The following is a 20,665-nucleotide window of genomic DNA, read 5'->3' on the forward strand; positions in this document are numbered from 1 at the left end:
CGCCTCCTTCAAGGTCTACCACCCCACTCAGTCCTGCTGGTGGACACCTGGCCCCGGGAGGACGAGCTACTCCAATCTGGTGACATCCTTGGAAGCTGAGGGCCAAAGGCCCCATCTGTGTCCCAGGGGAGGGGCTGGAGGCGGATGTGTACAGCAGGTGAGCAAAGTGGGGTCCGGGGAACCAAGAGTGTGGGGGTCCCTGACCACTTGCAGGTGAGCTCGGAAGACCAGAAGGGATGAATCAGCACAGCCGGGGCTTGGGAGTGGACATCGGTGGCGGCCAAGGCCCAGTGCCTGTCCATGGCCCTGGGCTGGAGGATGTGCCGTGTCCACGCCCCCAGTGGGGATGCCCAACACACGCACAGCTGGGAGCCAGGCATCAGGCATCGCCTCTCCGTCCCGGGTCCAGGTCTCCCCACCCCACACCCTTCGCAGTCCCATCTGCAAGGGTGCCCACCCCAGGCCCCCGACCCCTTCGATGACAGTGGCTCCCTGGGGGCATCAGCCTGCAGCACCCCAGTGGCCACTTGGCCTGATGAACCAGCCTTACAGGGCCATCCAGGGACGGCAAGCGTCCTCAGCAGCAACACCTGCGTCACCCAGGGCAGGACAACAAGGAGAAATCTAGAGGACAGCGTGCGCAGCCAAGCAAGTTTCTGTCGGATCTGAATGGAATCAGCACGCAGTGTGGACCTGGACAAATGCCAGCAGCTTCATTTACTGATAACAAACGGCTGGGGAAAATCGATAATGAGTCCCTGTTGCTGTGCCGGTGTGTCGAGGGACCTCTCAGCACCCCTCAGCGCCAGGGCTGCGCTGCTCGAGGCCCCACCTGCCTGGAGCACCATGCCACTGAGCCAGCTGGCCTCCCGCAGCCCTCACTGCCCACCTCTGTCCTCTTCGGTTTCCCAGAGAAGCCACAAACTCTGTGCTCGGCCCCCGACGCGCTGAAGTGGTGTTTTCCACCGGGAGGGGCAGGGCCCAGGAAGTGGGGAGGAGGCGGGAGTGAGCCCACCATCCATGGTGGGCTTGTGTCTCCTTCGTGCTGCCAACTTCCGAAAAGAAAGCCCAGCCTGGAGCCCAGGCTGATCTGCAGCAGCCAAGGGAGCTTCAGGTGAGGAGGGCCAAGCAGGCGGCGAGTGCACATGGACCTGGCCTCCGGTGTAGGGAACAGGGGAAGGGGACGTTACCAGAACCTCTGCAGTGAGTCCTGGTCTCCTGCGAGCCACGGCAGCACACGGCGAATGACAGGAAAGGGAGAAAAATGAGACTGAGAAGAAGCTGAGCTTCGGGTCTGATCAGCGCTGCTCTGGGCAGCAAAGACAAAAGCCCCCAGCTTGCAGCGCCTTTTATTCAGGACGCGGGGAAACAGAGGTAACAAGTGAAAATGCAGAGTTCAGTACTTCACAGTGGGATAAACAAGGTGTAAAAAGACTGGGGGGCAGTGGAAATCTAAGAACAATGAGGAACTATGCAGATGAAGATTTGGTTCCTCCCAGGGTGTCTCCCGCAGGTGTGGTCCTGTCCTGGAGCATTGCAGCATCTGGGGATCACTGAGGTCTCAGTTGTGACCCAAGGCCAAAACGCAGTTATGTCTGGAATGTCCTAGCTGGGCTGTAGGCAGGAGAACTAGGCCTACTTGAATGATTCTTCCCTAGAATTACGTAGCATTGCTCCCAACACGCCAGGTTTCGGGTGTGGCTCCTGCCAGCCCGGCCGGTGACATCCGGAAGCCTGCTCAGCCCGTGTGTGTATCCCATCCTCACCCGAAGCAGTCTCGGGGCGTCTCCACGCTTCCAGCAGGGGCCAGAAGGGCTCGGTACACCTCGGCTGTCTCTGCGGTCCCACTTGCTCTCTGTGAAGGCTCCTCCTTGATCTGCCCCACGAGCCCTGAGCAGCATCCAGGCCCCAGTGGGCTCCGTGTCCCCGTGGGCCCCCAGCAAGCCCGGCCACAAGAGGCTGCTTCGAGCTTCGGTGTTGGTCGGGCAGCCAAAACATCCGCCCTGCAGAATCCAAAACCTTTCCACCACACCTCCAGCTCCTGAGAGACTGCACCCTCTGCCAGGCCCAGCAAGACTCAGCCCCTCCTGGCGCAGCTCAGCCATGAACAGGGTACAAGGCTGCAAGCACAAGGGCCCCCCACAGCTGCCTGACAGTGCAGCAACCCCAGGTGCACCAGCTCCAGCCCAGGAGCTCGGCTGCTTCCACGGGATGGATGGGCTGCCAGGACACGTGCCTGGCACTGTCCAGGTTTCTCACCCTCATTGCTCTTCTGGGTCAGCTTCCAGAGGTCTCCAGGGCCCAATTGAATGGACATCTTCAGTTCCTGTATGGACACCAGTTGCTTTCTTTCCTCTGAGCCCATGGCACTGACCGTGTTTGCTGCTGACAGTCAGGTTTCCTTCTGTGCGATAAAGATCGGAGGATGTTGTACTTATCTCTGCATCCCCATGACACTGCTTGGTACAGAGTGAGGCTACCATATGTATATGTGCACGCATACACTGATGGCTGGATGGATGGATAGAAAGAAGGGTGGATAGATGGATGGAGGGATGGAAAGGATGGATGGATGGATGGAGGGATGGAAAGGATGGATGGATGGATGGATGACTGGATAGAAGGGTGGATAGATGGATGGAGGGATGGAAAGGATGGATGGATGGATGGATGGATGGATGGATAGAAGGATGGATGGATGGATGACTGGATAGAAGGTTGGATAGATGGATGGAGGGATGGAAAGGATGGATGGATGGATGGATAGAAAGAAGGGTGGATAGATGGATGGAGGGATGGAAAGGATGGATGGATGGATGGATAGAAGGATGGATGGATGGATGACTGGATAGAAGGTTGGATAGATGGATGGAGGGATGGAAAGGATGGATGGATGGATGGATAGAAAGAAGGGTGGATAGATGGATGGAGGGATGGAAAGGATGGATGGATGGATGGATGGATGGATAGAAGGATGGATGGATGGATGGATAGAAAGAAGGGTGGATAGATGGATGGAGGGATGGAAAGGATGGATGGATGGATGGATGGATGGATGGATGGATAGAAGGATGGATGGATGGATGACTGGATAGAAGGTTGGATAGATGGATGGAGGGATGGAAAGGATGGATGGATGGATGGATGGATGGATAGAAGGATGGATGGATGGATGACTGGATAGAAGGGTGGATAGATGGATGGAGGGATGGAAAGGATGGATGGATGGATGGAGGGATGGATAGAAGGATGGATGGATGGATGACTGGATAGAAGGTTGGATAGATGGATGGAGGGATGGAAAGGATGGATGGATGGATGGATGGGTGGATGAATGGATAGTTAGTTGGAGGAGGAAGTGGTGAATGTCATGTGTGGAAGACTAGAATATTCTAATGTCACAAAATATGAAGGATTGTTGAGGTGAAGACAATTAAGAAGCAAGTGTGGGAAACCTCTCTGCACTCCTCTATTTGCATAAAAGCAGGATACAAATTTACAAAAACAAAAAGTGTCCTGCCCACCCCTCCTCCAGGGAGAACTAAGGCTAACCACTGAAGACAACATTAGATCCCTATCGCCTGGAGAAGATGCATCTGAGGACTGTACACTAACAAGTTTCCTAATGAACCTCCCCCCGAGTGGCTGCCCCTAGAGACTCAATGTCCCTTTCTGTCATCTTGTTACTTCTCTAAGAATTTGCTGTTCTTTGTTGAAGATGCTGCATGAGCTGGAATTCAAAGCCACTCCTAGGGTGCCATTATTCCCTAGGTATCTCTCATGCATATATGAAATATGCAGGTTAAAAATTTGTTTGTTTTTATCTTGTTAACCTATCTTTTGTTACAGAAATCCATTCCAAATATAGACTCAATAAGCTGGAAGAAAAATTATTTTTCTTCACCAACAAATGGACGGATGGATGGATAATTGGAGGTTGGAGGATAAATTGGTAGATGAGTGGATAAATTGAATGGATAAATAAATAAATTGGAGTATTGAGTGGATGAATGTATAGGTGAATGACTGAAGAGGTGGTGGATGGACAGGTGGGCCAATTCTTAGACCATTAAATCTTTTGTAAGCAGTAAGGGACCAGAGAGAGCATTACCAGTCTCTGCTATGCAAACAGAGTCCCCTCTAATTGATTTAGAGATTTCACTATCTCCAGTTTGTCTGGTTTCCCCCATCACCTTAGCCTACCCCCCTGAGTTCTTGCTCTTCCTTCTTCATCACTGACCACGGCCATCTCTCCAGGTCTCCTGTCAAGCAGACATTTGACACCGGCCCTTCCAGATAGCAAAACCTCTCCAGTGACCGCACAACTCACCCTAAGATACATCTTAGCTTTCAGATCCTGGAAGCACAGCCAAGAATGTTGTCGTATTTCTGAAGGACAGAGGAGCACTTCCTGGGCACTTAGTGAGGAGGAAAAGGAGGAAGAAAAGAGTAGCCAAGAAGAGGCCACCGTGCTCACACCTGCCCCCAGTGTCTGGGGGCTGAGCTACACCACCCTCTGGGGAGGACAGGAAGCAGCAGGTCCTCGGAGATGTGGGAAGTGTGTTCAGGAATGGTGCAGGGTGACCACCTGGGAAGAGCATGGCCATGGGCACGTCGTCTGTCTTGCACATATCCTTCAACATCTCCTAGAAGGGAGGCACTAATAACTCATTTCCCAGGTAGAAAAGCAAGGCAGCCAGAATGCGATAATGGCAGAATCTCTTCTACCTAACATGGGGGGTGAGCCAGAATTTAAATCTAGGCTTCCTGACTCTTACTCCCTTGCTCTTTAGAGTACTCTGGATTGTGTCTCCAGAAAGATTTGGAGGAAAACAAACAGGAACATGAGGCAGAGGGAGGTGGAAGAGGCAGGGCAAGCCTGTGGCCCCTTGCCTGGATGCACACCACCCCTCTGGCCAACACCACCCAGCGATGTGCAAAGTAGCTGCCAGGCACGAGCTTTCCCTGGGAGCATGTGAAGCATGCAAGCAGCAGATGCCAGGCTTCCTGCAGCAGAGAGATGATGTTAGCCCAGTAGGTGACAGCGATTAATAGCTTATTTCTCAAATCAGCCTATTAGAAATAATCATGCCAGCAAGCATGGGCCATTAATCTGCACCGGAACCCAACCTGCACAGGCGGATGTGTGGATGAGGGCTGTGGAGACACATGAGGTGGGGGGGTTTCTGTGAACAGAAAACGTGGCTGGGAAGTGGTCAGAGCCCAGACAGTGACCAGCCAGGACCCGGAACACAGGGGACACAGAGCCGGCCAGAGTGACCACACGGGTACTGCGCATTCTTCTGAAGGTCCCAGGACGATGCCATTGGCTCTCATGGTTGAGATTTGAAGACCAGTCACTGCATTTTCTGCCATGGGTGATGGGGAAGAAGCAGCTGCACAAAGGCCCTGAATTCGATGTCCCTGGACTGAGTGGCACACAGGAATCTGCCCTGCAGGGTCAGTATGTAGAGTTGTGGCTCATGGGACAGTAGGAAGGAGACCACCATGAACCAGGCTGTTGTGAGTTCCCTGTGGGCCGGACACTGCCCCCCCACCCCGGTGTCACTCTCCTGCAGAGAGGCATGGCCACAGATGTGGCCCCTCTTCCAAGGGACCCCAGAATCTGTGTCCCTGGGCGCTCTGGCTCCTCCTGCCCCACCTCCATTTCTGACACCAAGAACTTCACAGGCTGTAGAAAGCCAGAGGAAGAAAGCCAAGGACAGTGGAGCTGCAGAGGTCCCCAAGGGGTCTGAACTTCCAAAGGGCTTGCTGGGGTGCTGGAGGCCTGCCTGCCCCCTGGGCCCCAGTCTTCTTTGGCCAAGTACACAGATAAGAGAGTAGGGCTCTCCAGTCACCCCTACTGAGAGCTTGGGGTCTTGATTTGGTCGGTGGAGAGCATCCCAGCCCCAGCCTCACTCAGCCGGGAGGCCTGATGGGGGACCGGTCTCCTCTACGCCCAGCCTTCTGTGAGGCCGAGCATCGTAAGGTCCTTGGGTACCATTCTCTTGGCTTTTCAACCATGTCCCCATTCAGGCTGAGGGAACTGAGCCTTCCAGGGGCACCAACCAGGGCAGCGCTCTGCAGGAACTCACCCCCAGCTCCGCTCCAGAGCGCCTACTTGGGCTCCTTGCCTCAGTTTGACCTCCAGGTCTCTGGCCCAGCCCCATCCCATCTTGCCTGCACCCCTCACCTCGGTCTTATGCAGGTGTCTTCACAGCTGGACATCTGGGACGGCCTGAGAGCCCCTCTCAGGTCCTGGCCATCATCCCTCAGCTCTTGGCTGTGATGCATGGATTCTCCTCCCGTGGAAACTGTGGCAGCTTTCCCTGGGCTGCAAACCCACAACACGCTTCACATCCACCCCTGGTTCTGAGACTTGCAAGGGGGTGTGGGTGTGTGTGAGATAAAACAGGCCCTGAGTAAAGCCACAACCAGAGAGCCAGGGGCCACAACCACACTCACCCATGACAAAGGGTCGTTCTGAGCACCACACCCCCTGGCCACTTGCTTTGCATCCTGCTCTCCCGCCAAGTGCTCTCCCCGCAGGAGCCCCACCCTGGGACAGGCACAGGGCAATGGACCACCTTTCTGTAGCTGGACCTTCCCCAGGAAATGGCTCCAGGCACAATGGTCACCTGCAGCATTTCCAGCAGTTACTGTCACACACAGCACAGATGGCCTGTGGAGGACCCAGAAGCTCATTCCTGGGCTGCTCTCCATTTTCCTTTCATTTCCACACACATGACTCATCCCGGGTGATCCTGTGGACTGACATCGTTACCTGCAGGAGAACATATGGAAAAGGGACAGCGCCTGACCTTCCGACATGCCCACCTGCACAGCCCTGCACCTCCTGCTGAGGGCTGCAAGGACAATCGTTAATGACACCGGCACTTCACAGAGACGCACACCGCCACCCCCTGTGGGGCCCGAGCCTGGGCCTCTAAGCCAGTGATGGTGAACCTTTTGGAGCTTTCAGTGATCCAAACAGCCTGCAGCCGCACAGGTGCCATAGGTTCGCCACCACTGCTCCAACCATCCGCACCTTCACCCACCTCCCGTCCCCCCGGGAGTGACCAGGGTTCCCCAGGCCCCCATTGCCTCTGTATTCCTACCGACCCGCAACCCCAGTTCCTCCCCACCTGTTCTCCACCTGCACCCTGAAGGGGCCTTGCTTATTAGAGAGGCCGAGCTCTAGTGTCACCAGTACGTATTTCCCAGGGTGATCAAGAGGAAACGATTTAGAGAGAATAAAGGTCTTAACTTATCTTTTGAATTCCCAGGCAAAAGAGCTTTTGAAAATTGCCTGCAACCACTCCTTGCTCTTCCAGGAGCAGCTCATCAAGGTCCCTTCTTCTCACCCTGATTGCTCCCTCTCAAGCCACCACCACAGTGGGGGAAGGGGATTTGGGGAGGCAGGAGCAGCTGATGGCATGGCGCACGGACGGTCATGAGGTCGGGAGGCTGGGTAGGGCCCCACAAACGCACAACGCCCCGGCACCTGTAGGACAGGTGGGGCGGCTCAGACAGGGCTCCCTTCTCTCTCTGAGGTTGCTTTCTATCCTTTCTCATTAGAAGGAATAGCGTTTCTCCCTTCCTACATGAAGTCAGAGACAAACATGGATTTCTTCATTGACTTTTAAGGCTGGAGAAACAAATCCAATAGAGGGAAAAACACAGCCCCATGTGGGGTGCTCTGTGTGCAATAAATCTGTTACCTATTGTGGCCTGTTTCCCTAAACCCAAAGTGACTGCAGCCAGCGAGTTTTATTATTGCTCATATATTGTTTAAATATTTCAGCTGGGAGATGGTGTGCAAAGAGAGACAATAGCCTGTCTGACATAAGATTTATTAGAGAAAGTCGGTGCAAATATATTTGTAGGGAACAAAATATGTTTGTAGAGATTATTCCAGATTTACAGTGATTAATATCGGAAGGGACTCGGGGATGTCAAGTAGCTGCCGCCGCCCTGGCAATCATTGCAAGGGGCTGAGTCAAAATAAAACATCAACTCTGGGTGCCAGCAACCTCTTGCTGAAGGAATGGAGTTTTCCAAATGGGATGAAGTGAACACCAGAGGCGGCATTTCTGCTCAAGAGAGCATCAGACTCTGTGATCCACCATTGCTGCCAGTGAGCTGTGACTTGGATACAGGACAGGAGGCATCTGGAGCCTGGCACCCAGAGGGGCTTCTGGGGTCCCCAGGAGGGGATTGGCCTGCAGGAAGGGGGCAGTCGTGAGACGCTGCCCTTAGCTGTGTCTCTTTCACCCACGGTGTCCAGAAGGAGATCCCCGCCAAAGAGCATTCTCCTGACTGGAAGGTGAGGCCCAGGGCACACGGGACCTCTGCGGGAGGGGGGCAAGGCTGCAGAGCTGCAGAGCTCCAGCCCTTCCTGGAGCCATGGGGAGGTTCAGCAGGGCCCTGCCAGCTCCCTGCAGATGCCCAGAATGTGGGTGCAGCAGGAAGAAGAGACCCCACGGCCACCCACCATGCCACTCCCCTCCTCCTAGTGTGCACGTGACTTTCTCTAAGGGGCTTCGGCCCCCACTTTCCTGGCCCCCACCAGGCAGCCGGCCTCTCCACGCCCCTCCTCCTCCAGCTGGATGGGCTGGAAGCAACTGCCTGATTAATAACACTTGTGAGTAGACAGTACATGGAGACTGACGCTAACAGGCCCCTTAGATTCAATCTTATCACCCAGGAAGGGGAAGAGGGCCCTGTCGAGAAGTGACAGTCAAGTGCTTCTGCCCTGCTGGTGACAAATGGCCTGCAGCCTGTCCGCCATGATTATGAGCCCAGGCTGGCAGGCAGGAAGGTGCTGGTGAAGAGCCCCAGGCCCACAGCTGCTGGGGCGGTGGGCTCAGGTGGGAGCTCGCATCCCACTCGTGAGCGCGGCTGGTGGGGTTTCTCCTCCCAGGCTGTTGCCATGGAGAAGGAACTGATGACTGTAACACAGCTGCGCAGATGTCTCCCGCAAGACGCGCCATGACGAGTCAGACTGGAAGCAGCAAATGAGCAGCCGTAATCTTCAAACGGTATGAATAAGTGATTGATTGGGCTCTCGGCTGTAAACAGCCTCTGTTCTGGCGGCATGGGGCCTGGCGAGATGAGTTCATCCATTGAGAGATGCAGGCGATGGGCCACTGGCTCCCGCTCCGCTACTTTGGTGTCGCCTTGAGGCCTGGGGTCTGCCCAGAGCTTCTGACTGCGTCCTCCAGTATGGCAGGTCCTGGCTGGCCCCGGCTGGCCCCAGACCTACTTCCCATTAACCCTGGCACAAGGGGCTCCGGGTGCTTCTCCGTCACTCCCACCCCCCCGCGAGCCACTGTCTGGCCAATGCAGGAGACTGCAGGGCATCTGCAGAGGGGAGAAGCCATAGCGACATGGCCCCTGAGGCTCCTGCTCTGATTCTCAGAGGGACTATGCCCTGCCTCCTGGAGACGCCCATCCTCCAGCCAGATCCACCTGGACTCGGGCCAGAAAGTGGTCAACAACTTGGTGAAGAAGACACTGGGCGGCCAACAACTTCTCTTTGATTGTGCTTGGGGCCATCTCAGATTGGCCCTCAGAAGTGAGCGATAGAGCTCCATGATGACTCAGATGCCAATGACAGAGAGGGACAGGAATGAAGAGGAGAGACAAGGAGGGAGTGGACACAGAGACACGCCGTCATTAGCAGCCCCTATTATGGGATGGGGGGGACACAGTGTACCATCCCCCCAAGCTCCAAGCTCCTGCCACTGGCACTGGGTCCCTGCCTCCACACCCAGGAGCAGGGTCTATTGCTGTTCTGGGCTTGGTGATGGACATCCCTATCACTGCTGGGCAGGGCACTCACAACCCCAGGAGCCCCACCGCTATCCTTTGCCTCTGTCATCAGACAGCAAAGCCTCCCTCCAGGGGAGGGAGCAAAGATCTCCCTCCAGGGGACTGTGGTAAGGATCAGCAGAGCCCAGCACAGGGCGTGTGAGCAGACACAGCCTCACACACTGCCATCAGCTGGAGCTGCTCGTTCCTGCACCACAGCCTGCTGTGTGTGGGAGGCCGGTAGTGCATTGGCACTGGAGCCCCTGCACCAGGCTGAGCCCAGCCCAGTGCCATTCACATTCGATGTGTCCCGGATCATAATGGCACCACCATCAACATCAACACTAGCCAGGTCCCCCACTCCAGGTGACAGCACTGGGAAGCATCCACAGTCCAGGAGAGGTATGACAGCATCTGGAGCCAAGGAGAAAGACAGGTCAGGGTCTACCTTGAAGATTCCAGGCTGTGGACAGTGTTTCCCAAGAGGCATGCCAGTATCAGCCACCCACTGTCCCACAAGGTGACCTTCACCTTACGAATGGGGCCTAACTCCATCCCTGGAATGTGGGCAGGCTGAGGGCCGCTTTGTGCAGTACAGCATGGCTCAAGTGACCTGCCACACCCAGGCTGGGCACTGATTAGTGAGGCTTCCTGTCTATGCTCCCCAGGACTCAGCAGGGACCCAGGCAGCCAGGAGAGAAGCCAGACCCTTGTACGGCCACCAGGCTGTGAAGAAGCGAGGTGTGGAGGTCATGGGTGGGCACTGGTCATCAGTCTTAGATGTGGGTCACCCTGGCTGGACACCAGATGTCTGTAGATGCCGCCAGCCCCCGCCATGGAGTCCCCCAACCTTGAGTCTCCCCATCTGAGGTCCAGACTCCTGGACCTCAGGATGAGATTTCCCCACTCCCCAGTCTGAATTCCTGTGAGCATATTCAAATTGCTGTGCTTTGGAAGCAGTAAGTTGGGGCACTTGTAGGCAGCAAGGGTAACCAGAGGAAAGGGGAAGTCAGTGAGCGTCCTGAGCCTGGGTGGGGGAAAGAACCAGCAGCGACTGGGTTGCATCTTCAGTGGCGTGGCGGGCAGCTGCGTGGAGTTCCCGCGGGGCAGGTACACGGAGCAGCTGTGACTCGGAACCACAGCTCTGTGATGTCACGGGCCATCTTCCAGCCACCAGCAGGGGAGGTGCCTAGAGAAGAAGCCAGAGCCAGATGCTCAGGACAGTGCAAGTCACAAGAGCCCCAAACTGGAAAGCGCCCCATTGTCCATCCACCGTGGGATGAATAAAGAGACCTCAGCGTGTGTGTGCTCCGCGCGGAAATGACAATCTAGCACTACGCAAAGCAACACGGGTTAATCTCACAGCGGGCAGGCGACATCTAAGACGGGAATAGGCCTTACAGTTATTGTGATATAAAGTCAGAAAAAGAAAACAGCCAAAGCGACGGGAAAGGTATAAAAACGGAAGATGGTGGAAGCTGGGATGGCAATGGCAGGCGAGGACACAGGGAGCCGGGTGCCCTGGGTTCCACAGCTGCGACCTTGCTGTGTTCACACAGTGTGCTCGGCTGGTGACGATCCACTGTGAGGGACGCTTGGTGCACTGCTGCAGGTACTGCATTTCCCTTAGGAAACTGACAAGTGCACACCACCCCCGGCCCAGCCTCCGTGCAGGGGGGCCATGAGCCGAGCCGTCTCAGGACAGTCTGCAGTAATGAGCTCTGCCCTGTCACCTCTGGACATTTCTTTAAGCGAACCTGCTCCTCTGGGCCTCTGCTCCCTGCTCAAAGGAGGATTTTTCTTTATTTCTTTGCTTGTCTGAATGTAACGGTAATGAGGTCCATGACCCTATAAATAAGTGCATCTCCCTTACAGTGAGGTGAATGATCTCAGCTACATGGTCCTATAATAGCATCACTGATTAAAATTCATTCAAGTGAGAATTAAAAATAATTGCTGACGCATCACTGAGTTTTCACAAAATGTTTTTCATTTGTATCAATGCCCTAAGAATGATCAAAATGAGACATTCATTAAGGGATTCTTAATTAGAGTTTCAAGAAATGTATAATTGACTCATTTTAACCACCATATAACTTCACCCATCATTCTTGTCACCGACTCCTGTGACACCTGTGGACCGTGTCTGTGGGCAGCCAGGACAGCGTCACACTAGCCAGGGCGAAGGGTGCCGGCCAAGGCAATGTCTGGGACGTGCACTCCCTGAAAGGGGAACACGTGATGTTTTGGGGACTGATGATGTTCACACAGTTGAAAAATGCAGAGGGCAAGATGTGACTTTCACCTGGATTTGTGGGAAATGACACCTGGGTCCCTGCCTGGGCAAGACAGGGGTCCCCTCCTGCTGGCCCTCCTCTCCCATTCTTCACTAACATGTGTGGCTGTCACAGCCTGGGGCATGGAGGCTTCCTGTCAATGTGGGTGCTTCCCCAAGCGGGACCATCCGTAGGACTCCACCCAAGCCACCACTCACAGACGTCCCTCCTGTCCGTCCTCTGGCCACATGCTGCTCTGGACCATCCTGCCGGTCCCCTGCTCCCTGTGTGACAGCCCACGGCCTGCCTTCCTTCTCAGTGTAGAGGAGCCAGGACAATGGGACCTCTGAGGACCAAGTGTCCCTCTGTCTCAGACAAGCTGAGATGGCAGAGGGAAGCACCTGTCTATCTCTGTCATGCCTCTGGGAAGTGGATTTCAAAGCTTCTCCCCTTTCCGGCCCCTTTGCAGTCTGCAACTCTGTGATCCATACAGACCTGGACCCAAAGGGGCTTTGAAACCAACTCCACCATCACATCTCCTTTCCTAGGAGCTTTGGGCTTCCTCTAGGACAAGACTTCTCAGGTCACTTGAAAGCAATATTGTATTTGCCTCTGCTTGAGGGTTTGTGGGTTTGTTGCTGTTGTTACTCAAGGTTCTTCCAAAAGCCGTGAATAAAGACTAAGTGAAAAATAAAGGAAAAGGAGAAAGTGGAAAGAGCTAGAGGGGAGGGAGGGGGGGTTAGGATAGCAGAGAAGAGCAGGACAGGAGGCCAGTCCATTTACAGTTGAGGAAACTGAGGCCCACAGAGCCCCACCTTGTCCATGTCCCCACCCTCGGGGGCTCAGTGACCCCAGTGGCTCAGCTGGGGTCAAGAGCTCCTTCCACTGTGCCATGCAGCCAGGTCCTAGGGGTCTTTCCAGAATGTATGGACTTTGAAGAGCATGCAGACAGCTGGGCTGGGAGCAGAGGATAGCCCCGTGCTCCGGGTGTGCTGTGGGTACTCCAGGGGATGACCATACAGCAAGGGCCAAGCCTGGTGTTTGCTCATAGGTGCACATTTATCTCACTGCATATTATAAAACTAATATGCAAAGAAATCAGAACACCAGACCTGTGGCATAATATTATTCTTGCTTATCCAAAATGTATGAGGAACTCCCATAACTCAATAGCAGGATATCAAGTAGCCCAATTGAAAATGGGCCAAGGAAGTAAAGAGACATTTGCCCAAAGAAGACATTCAAATGACCGGTAAGTGTGGGAAAGTGAGGGCAGCATCTCATCAGGGAAATGCAAATCAAAACCACGATGGGAGAAGATCACCTCACACCTGCCACGATGGCCACTAACAACCCCCAGAAGAAAGAAAACTCCAAGAGGACCAGGTGTGGGTCAGGGTGTGAAGGAAGCCTCTTTATTGCTCACTCTGATACAGCCATGATGGAAAACGGCAGAGAGAGGCTGCAAAAATTAAAAATAGAGCCACTCTATGAACCCCAAATCCCACTTCTGGGTTTATATCCAAAGGAAATGAAATATGAATCTCAAGTCACATTATTCATAATTAGCTGAGATATGGAAACAATCTAAGTATCTGTTGATGGATGAGGGATAAAGAAATGTCACACACACACGAGTAGGATGTTACTCAGCTTACAAAAGGAGGAACTCCTCCCATTTACCACAGCGGGACGGATGAAAGAGCCTTACATAAGGGAAACCAGCCAGATACAGAAGGGCAAACACCTCTGACCACATTTCCACAAGGGAGCTAGCACAGGCACACTCAGAGAAAGAGGTGGAAAGTGCTATGGCCAGGGGAGGGGACCGGAGAGATGCAGGTCACAGGACACCAAGTTTCAGGTGTTCAAGAACAGTAAGTCCTAAGGTCCACTGCACATCTTCTTGCCTACAGTGAACAATGCAGTACTGTTGACTTACAAACCACTGAGAGGACACAACACGTGCCAAGTGCTCTTAGTATTAAAATGATGATGATGGTGATGGTGATGATGGTGAAGGAAGGGGGACTCAGGAAGGCCTCAGCAGGCACTTGGGCTGTGCTGTGGTGAAGGGTCCCCTGGTGCATGCTCTCCTCCAGCCTCATCTAGTCGGAGTCAAGGAATGCAGGCAGCTTCTTCCGTGCCCCTCCTGCCTCAGTCAAGTGGTTTTAAGATGAACAAGTTAGTCTTGTCTATTTCACAAAAATAAGAATGACATTGTTGAATGAAAAAAAGAACTGATTTCCACATTGGTTTTGAGGACATGGGAGCTTTGGGGTGTTGCCTTGTGCGCTTGGCGCGTCAATTTCTGACTTTTTGAGAAGCCCTAATCCTGCCTCCTCCTTCCTCTCTCTCTCTTTTTCTGTTCACTGCCGTCTCTCACATTCTTTGAAATTCTCCACAGCCAGAAACACGAACATGGGCATCCTACACCACATCCTTGGCCTGGAATTTGGCACCATGGGTCTTAGAAGTAGCAACCAGGTAACTAGTACCATCACTGCCATGGATTCCACACCTGGACTGGCTGATTCTGCCTGGGGGTCGGGGCGACAGGACTTTGGCTCTCCTAGGCCCCAGAGCCTGTCCCCCTCCCAGCCCACCCAGACTCCACACTGTCACTGTGGGCTCTCAAAGCAATCCTTCAGAAAGGAGTCTTTCGGGCCATCCCTACTGACATGCAGCAGCGACCTCACAGAGCTTTCACGAAAATGAGAGGCTCCGCTCCTGGACACCTAGGAGGGTTATGTCCTGGACAATTCAGGGACAGGAAGACCACACACTTCACAGTACATGCATGTGTGTGCCTGCTGCTGAGAAGGCAGAGAGTGCACACACAGAATACGATGCCCCAGATGCTTACCAAACCCATCTGGGGATGGAATGATCCTGGCTTTCTTTTTTAAGGAAAAAAAAGCCCAGATAAGATTTTTCCAGAGAGATAGTACATTTTCTTCCGAACATTCAGTGCTTAGGCACACCGCCATTGTCCTCTGCACAAAGGATTCCTTCCTCTGTTTCAAAGTCACCTACACTTGGGCGGTCCAGAGTGGCGTCTGGTGAGGGTTGATAACATGTGCCGTGCTCAGCCACCCACAAGGAGTGTGCGCTGGTTAAATATGTGGGGAGAGATTACGGTAGCTTTGACAATACTTCTAAGAGGCTTATGTCTCACCTTCACCTTTCACCAACATCTGTTCGGAGGATTTAGATAAGATGTCTCAGAATGATGTCACAACCTTCATGATACCCCCACTCCCTGCTTGTCCCCCAGGGGAAACAGGAAGCATTTCAGGGCAGGAGATACAAACTTGTCCTGGATGTTAAAGATTTCAACCCCACCTGAAAGCGTTTGGCCATGTGACAAGGTCACCTGGCAATGATGTCAGGAACTCACAGCTCACTTAAGAGCTAAGAGAATCTAAGTCAGAGAACGGAGAGGACACTGCACTGTCCTGGGAGGCCACGTCATGCAGGTCCACACCCTTGACCATACCTGCAGTGCCCTCTCCTGTCACTGTGGGCAGCACGAGTCCCTGTCCCTGCTTGGCCTTGTGACGCACTCTGGGCAAGGATGTTCATTGATCTGAAAGTCGTGGAAGGTTGGCTCTGCCACTCTGTACTTCTTCAGCCTGCCTGCTGTCCCCAACAAGGGGACAGCAAGATTTGGAGACCAGCCCAGCCACAGCACCAAGCCCAGCCTGGTTCATCCCAGGCTCCTGGTATTTGTCAGGGTTCTCCAGAGAAACAAAACCAACAGTGGATGTGTGTGTGGACAGAATGAGGAACTGGCTACATGATCACCAGGGCTGAGAAGTCACACCATCAGCCATGCACAACCTGGAGCCCATGAAGGCTGGTGGGGATCTCCAGGCTGAGTCTGGAGTCCTGAGAACTAAGCAGTGCGAGCTCAAGGCTGAGGCCAGAAGACCGATGCCCGGCTCAGCATCCAGGCACAGGGGCCTCGATGGCTGCCAAAGTCTGCCACACTGGGGAGGGTCAGGTGCTCTTCCAAGCTGGTGAGTCAGTGCTCATGTCCTCCAGAAGCACTACCACCAACATGCCCAGAACACCCGGGCCTCCCACAGCCCCGGCGAGTCAACACAGAGCATTCACAGCCCACAGAAGCAGGAGTGCTGTACACGAGCCTTGGCTCACTCCCAGCTTCTTGTGGTCACCACGCAACCAAACAGCAGCAACTGCTGAGATGCACTCAGCTCCCAATACCCGGCCGGCTCCATTCCAAGTGCTGTAATCACTCCACCTAACTTAATGCTCATGTTGGCTGGGGTCAGAGGAGCATGTCATTAATCCTCTGGCACAGGAGGACACAGAGGCATCCAGAGGTTAAACCTCTCATCCAATAAGTGGCAAAAGCAGGAATCGGGACCAAGGAACTACACGATAGAGTGGGCAGCAAATACGACAGCACATTTTCTTGGTCCAAACATTACGGTTAACACTGCTGCTAATGTACTATACGTATTATTACTAATGATATTTCTATGCTATCACTAATGCTTTGATATTACCAATACTTTAGCTGCACTGTTAGCAGTGCTATTACTATTACCATTTAGACATATATATTATAAGTCCCTTCTCAGTAGATTAATTTGTGCCTCTCGCTTACCTAGTACAACCACTACACACGGATGCTAAGGCTTTCTTTTCCTCTAAGGTTTATGCTTATTCTGCTCATCTGTAACCTTCTAGATGGCATCCCTAGGATCTTACACAATGCTTGAGTCCAACAGGCACTTTGTGTTCAGTTTGGGAAGGATTGGATGTCTGGTTTCAGAAGGTGGGATTCACACAGGCCCTGCCAGGACTTATAAAATATGACAGAGGATCTCAGCTGGCACATGGGACATCATGGGTGGAATGGAGACTGTGCTTTGGGATTGGGTCTGCCTTATACCGCATGGGCAAGGGCTGCTGTGTGCCAGTCCTATATCTGGGAGTTTCTGTTTGATTTGGGGGAGCCTCTGTGCCACTCCTGTTGCCCTGAGGAGTTTCCATGCCCTGATGACCTGCTGACACATGTAGGTGTCCGAGACCCATTGAAAATAGGAAGCAACCTACAAGTCTTGATTGTTGCAGCCTCCCAGGTACGTAATCCAGTTCAGGGAGCTGAGAGAAGAAGGCTGGTCATTATTGGCCTCCAAACATCAAGGTCATACTTCCCATAGTAAAGCCCCCTTCCCTTCCTTGAAAATATTCTTATTGATCCAGTCTTAGTTAATTTTCTTGTTGCTGGGACAAAACACTCAACACCCACAAGTCAAGGGAGGAAAGGTTTATTTCAGCTCACAGTTTGTAGAGGTTTCAGTTCCTGCTGGTTCCAAGGCAGTGTGGCATGGCAGGGGGGCATCGCAGAAGAGAAACAGTCCATGGCAGAGCAGGCAGGAGGCAGCAGGAGCCTGCCTTCTCTCTCAACCTTTATATTCTTTCCAGGCTATAAACCTATTGGTTGGTGCCACCTACACTCAGGGTGGGGCTTCCATTATCCACAAGCAGAACTATGCTAAACCCATTCAATTTTCACACACCCTAGATCCAGCCAAATCTGACAAACCCCACCTGTAAGTGCATGAGGCTTTAGGGGGACTTCTAGATACAAGCCATAACACAACCCTTCTCCAGGGAGACCTTGGTCTATCTTCAAACAAGCTGCTGCTGGGGGACTCAGCCATGTTTATAAAGCAAGTTTGTGAGTTAAAAGTATAAGTGAAAAAAACAACCTTTGTTTTCTATTTCACGACGCACACCCAGGAAGACTGCTGCTGTGGTTACAGTGGCCGGATGGGAAGAGAGAAGAAAGAAGGACATTCTCACAATGAAACTGATGGCTGTGATCCTAGTGCAGGCATGGAAAAGCCTGTGCTGTCCGCTGGGTGCAGGCCTGAGAGCCCTTTGTGTGGAGTGGCTCCTCTTACAACCAGTTCTGTCCTCTGTGCCTGGCCCAAACTGCATCCAATAAGGAAACACAGCCAAACATTTTGTTCCTGTCACTGCAGACCAAGACGTGTGACCTCGAAGATGCAAGTCCACCAAGAGGGTCATGCTCTTCTGGATGGAGCAGCTGGCAAGGGCATGTGGTGTGTGGTCTGGGGGCAGGGTGATGTTACCCCTGATCCATAGCAAACATCTCTGGAAGAAGAAGGCCAGTGCAGGTGGGTCTGAGGGGCAGGGAGGCATCTTTTGACAGCCTGCTTTTCCCAGCTCCTTCTTCCCTTCCTCCTCCCACACTGAGGTGTCTCCCCTTCCTTCCTCCACTTCTGCAGCTATGCAGCCCCTCTGGAGGTAGTTTGCTTCTTGATTGGGAAGGCCTCTAACCTACACTCTGGGACCCAGAATTTCCTGCTGTCCAGGCCACAGCAAAACCTACTGGGCTCTAGGGCATAGAATTGCCTGTAGTTTTAAATTTTTTTTTTTAATTTTCTTAGTACCTGTTTGCAGCACAGGAGGTTTACAATCATCTTGGGATGTAGGCACTTTACACGACACAGCTTGGTCTTTTGCTCCCCCCTCCATCTCTAAATCCCCTTTCCCTATTTCCATTCTTGTTATTATTGTTTGTAGCTCACATTTATGATAGACAGTTCTAATGTTTGCATTCACTGTCAGTACTCAGTACCCACACAGTGCATATCTGAAATCTTCTTACTTCCCCTCCTCTCCCTCTCATTCTTTGCCCGCTGTGTCCTGAACCCCTTCCCATTTGCAGGAGATCTATTCCCTTGTCTCCTTCTATCCATTCTTTATTTTTCTCTTTGTTTGTACTTTGCCTCACTCAAATGAGAGATATCATATGGTATTTAAGCTTGTGTGTCTGATTTATTTCACTCAACATTATATTTTCCAGGTCATCAATTTTCCTACAAATGTCTCAAATTTATCCTTCTTTACAGCTGAGTAGTATTTCATTATGTATAGATACCACATTTTCTTTACCCATGCACCTGTTGATAGACATATAAGCCTCTTCCAGGATTTAGTTATTATGAATTGTGCTGCTATACACATTGGTGTGAATGTATCACTGAACTAGGATGTCTTTAGCTCTTTTGGACATGTGAAAAAATGTTCAACATCTCTGGCCATTAGAGAATTACAAATTAAAACAATACTAACATTCCATCTTAAGCCAGCAAAAATGGTTATCACTGGGAAGTCAAAGAGTAACAAATGCTAGTGAGGCTGTGGTGAAAAGGAACTCTTATACATTGCTGGTGGAAATGTAAACTAGTACAACCACTATGGAAACCAGTATACAGAGTCCTCAAAAATCGAAAATTCCATATGACCCAGCTAGTCACCTTTATTTTCTGTTTTTTTAGCAAAATATTTATTGATACATTTTAGATATACATAATGATAATATTCATCATAGGAAATTTGTACCTGTACATGATACATCTTACTTTTCTTTTTCCCCATTCCCCTTCCCTTTGACCCATCTTCCTCTTTTATTTACAAAGCTTTGTTTTGTCCTTCTCTTCTTTTTCTTGTCCCTTCCTTTCTTTCCTCCTCCTCCCTCCCTTGTTCCTCTTCTCATTTGAACATTTTCTTCTCATTTCCCAATATCTATTACACATTTCAGTCCTTATTTCCACTTCTGATTTCTCACACCAGAGAAACAATTCGGTATTTAAACATGTGTGTCTGATTTTTTTCACTTACGAGTATGGTCTCAAGATCCATTCATTTACCTAGAAATGTCTCATGCTTATCCTTCTTCATGGCAGAGTAGTACTCCATTGTATAAAAAAACCACATCTTCTTTATCCACTCGTCAGTTGATGGGCATTTGGGCTGTTTCCAAGATTTAGCTATTACAAACTGTGCCACTATAAACATGGGTGTGCATATACGGCTGTGGTATGATGCTTTTAATTCTCTCAGGAAGATACCAAGAAGAGGAATAACTGGGTCATGTGGAACCTCTAGTTTTGGTTTTTTGAAGAATCTCCATGCTGATTTCCACAGTGGTTGCACCAGTCTGCACTCCCACCAACAGTGGACAAGAGTCCCCTTTTCCCCACAACCCTGCCAGCATTTGTTATTGGCTGATTTCTTGATACCTGCCATTCTTTCTGGCGTGAGATGGAATCTGTGTTGTTTTAATTTGCATCTCTCTAATGACCAAGTGATACTGAACATTTTTCATATATTTATTTGCTATTTCTACATCTTCATCTGAAAAGTGTCTGTTCATTTCAGATGCCCATTTTTGGATTGGGTCTTTAAATGTGGGGGGCCTGATTTTTTGAGTTCCTTCTATATTAGTCTTTGTCTGAGGAACTGCTGGCAAAAATTTTTCCCATTTGGGTTGTCTCTTCACTCTGTTGGTGGTTTCTTTTGCTGTGCAAAAGCTTTTTAATAAGATTGTTGATTCTTTGTAATATTTCCTATATGATCAGGGTTTTGCCTACACCAATGTCTTCAAGAATTTACCTATTCTGTCTTCCAGAAGATTTAGTATTTCTGTTTTAATATTTGGATCTTTGATCCATTAGGATTTTAAGTTAGTGCATGGTGAAAGATATGAGTCTAATTTTAATCTTTGG

This window comes from Heterocephalus glaber, unplaced genomic scaffold (assembly GCF_053883595.1).
Source record: "Heterocephalus glaber isolate CG9 unplaced genomic scaffold, H.glaber_assembly_v1.0 deba00001447, whole genome shotgun sequence".
Lineage (NCBI taxonomy): Eukaryota > Metazoa > Chordata > Mammalia > Rodentia > Bathyergidae > Heterocephalus > Heterocephalus glaber.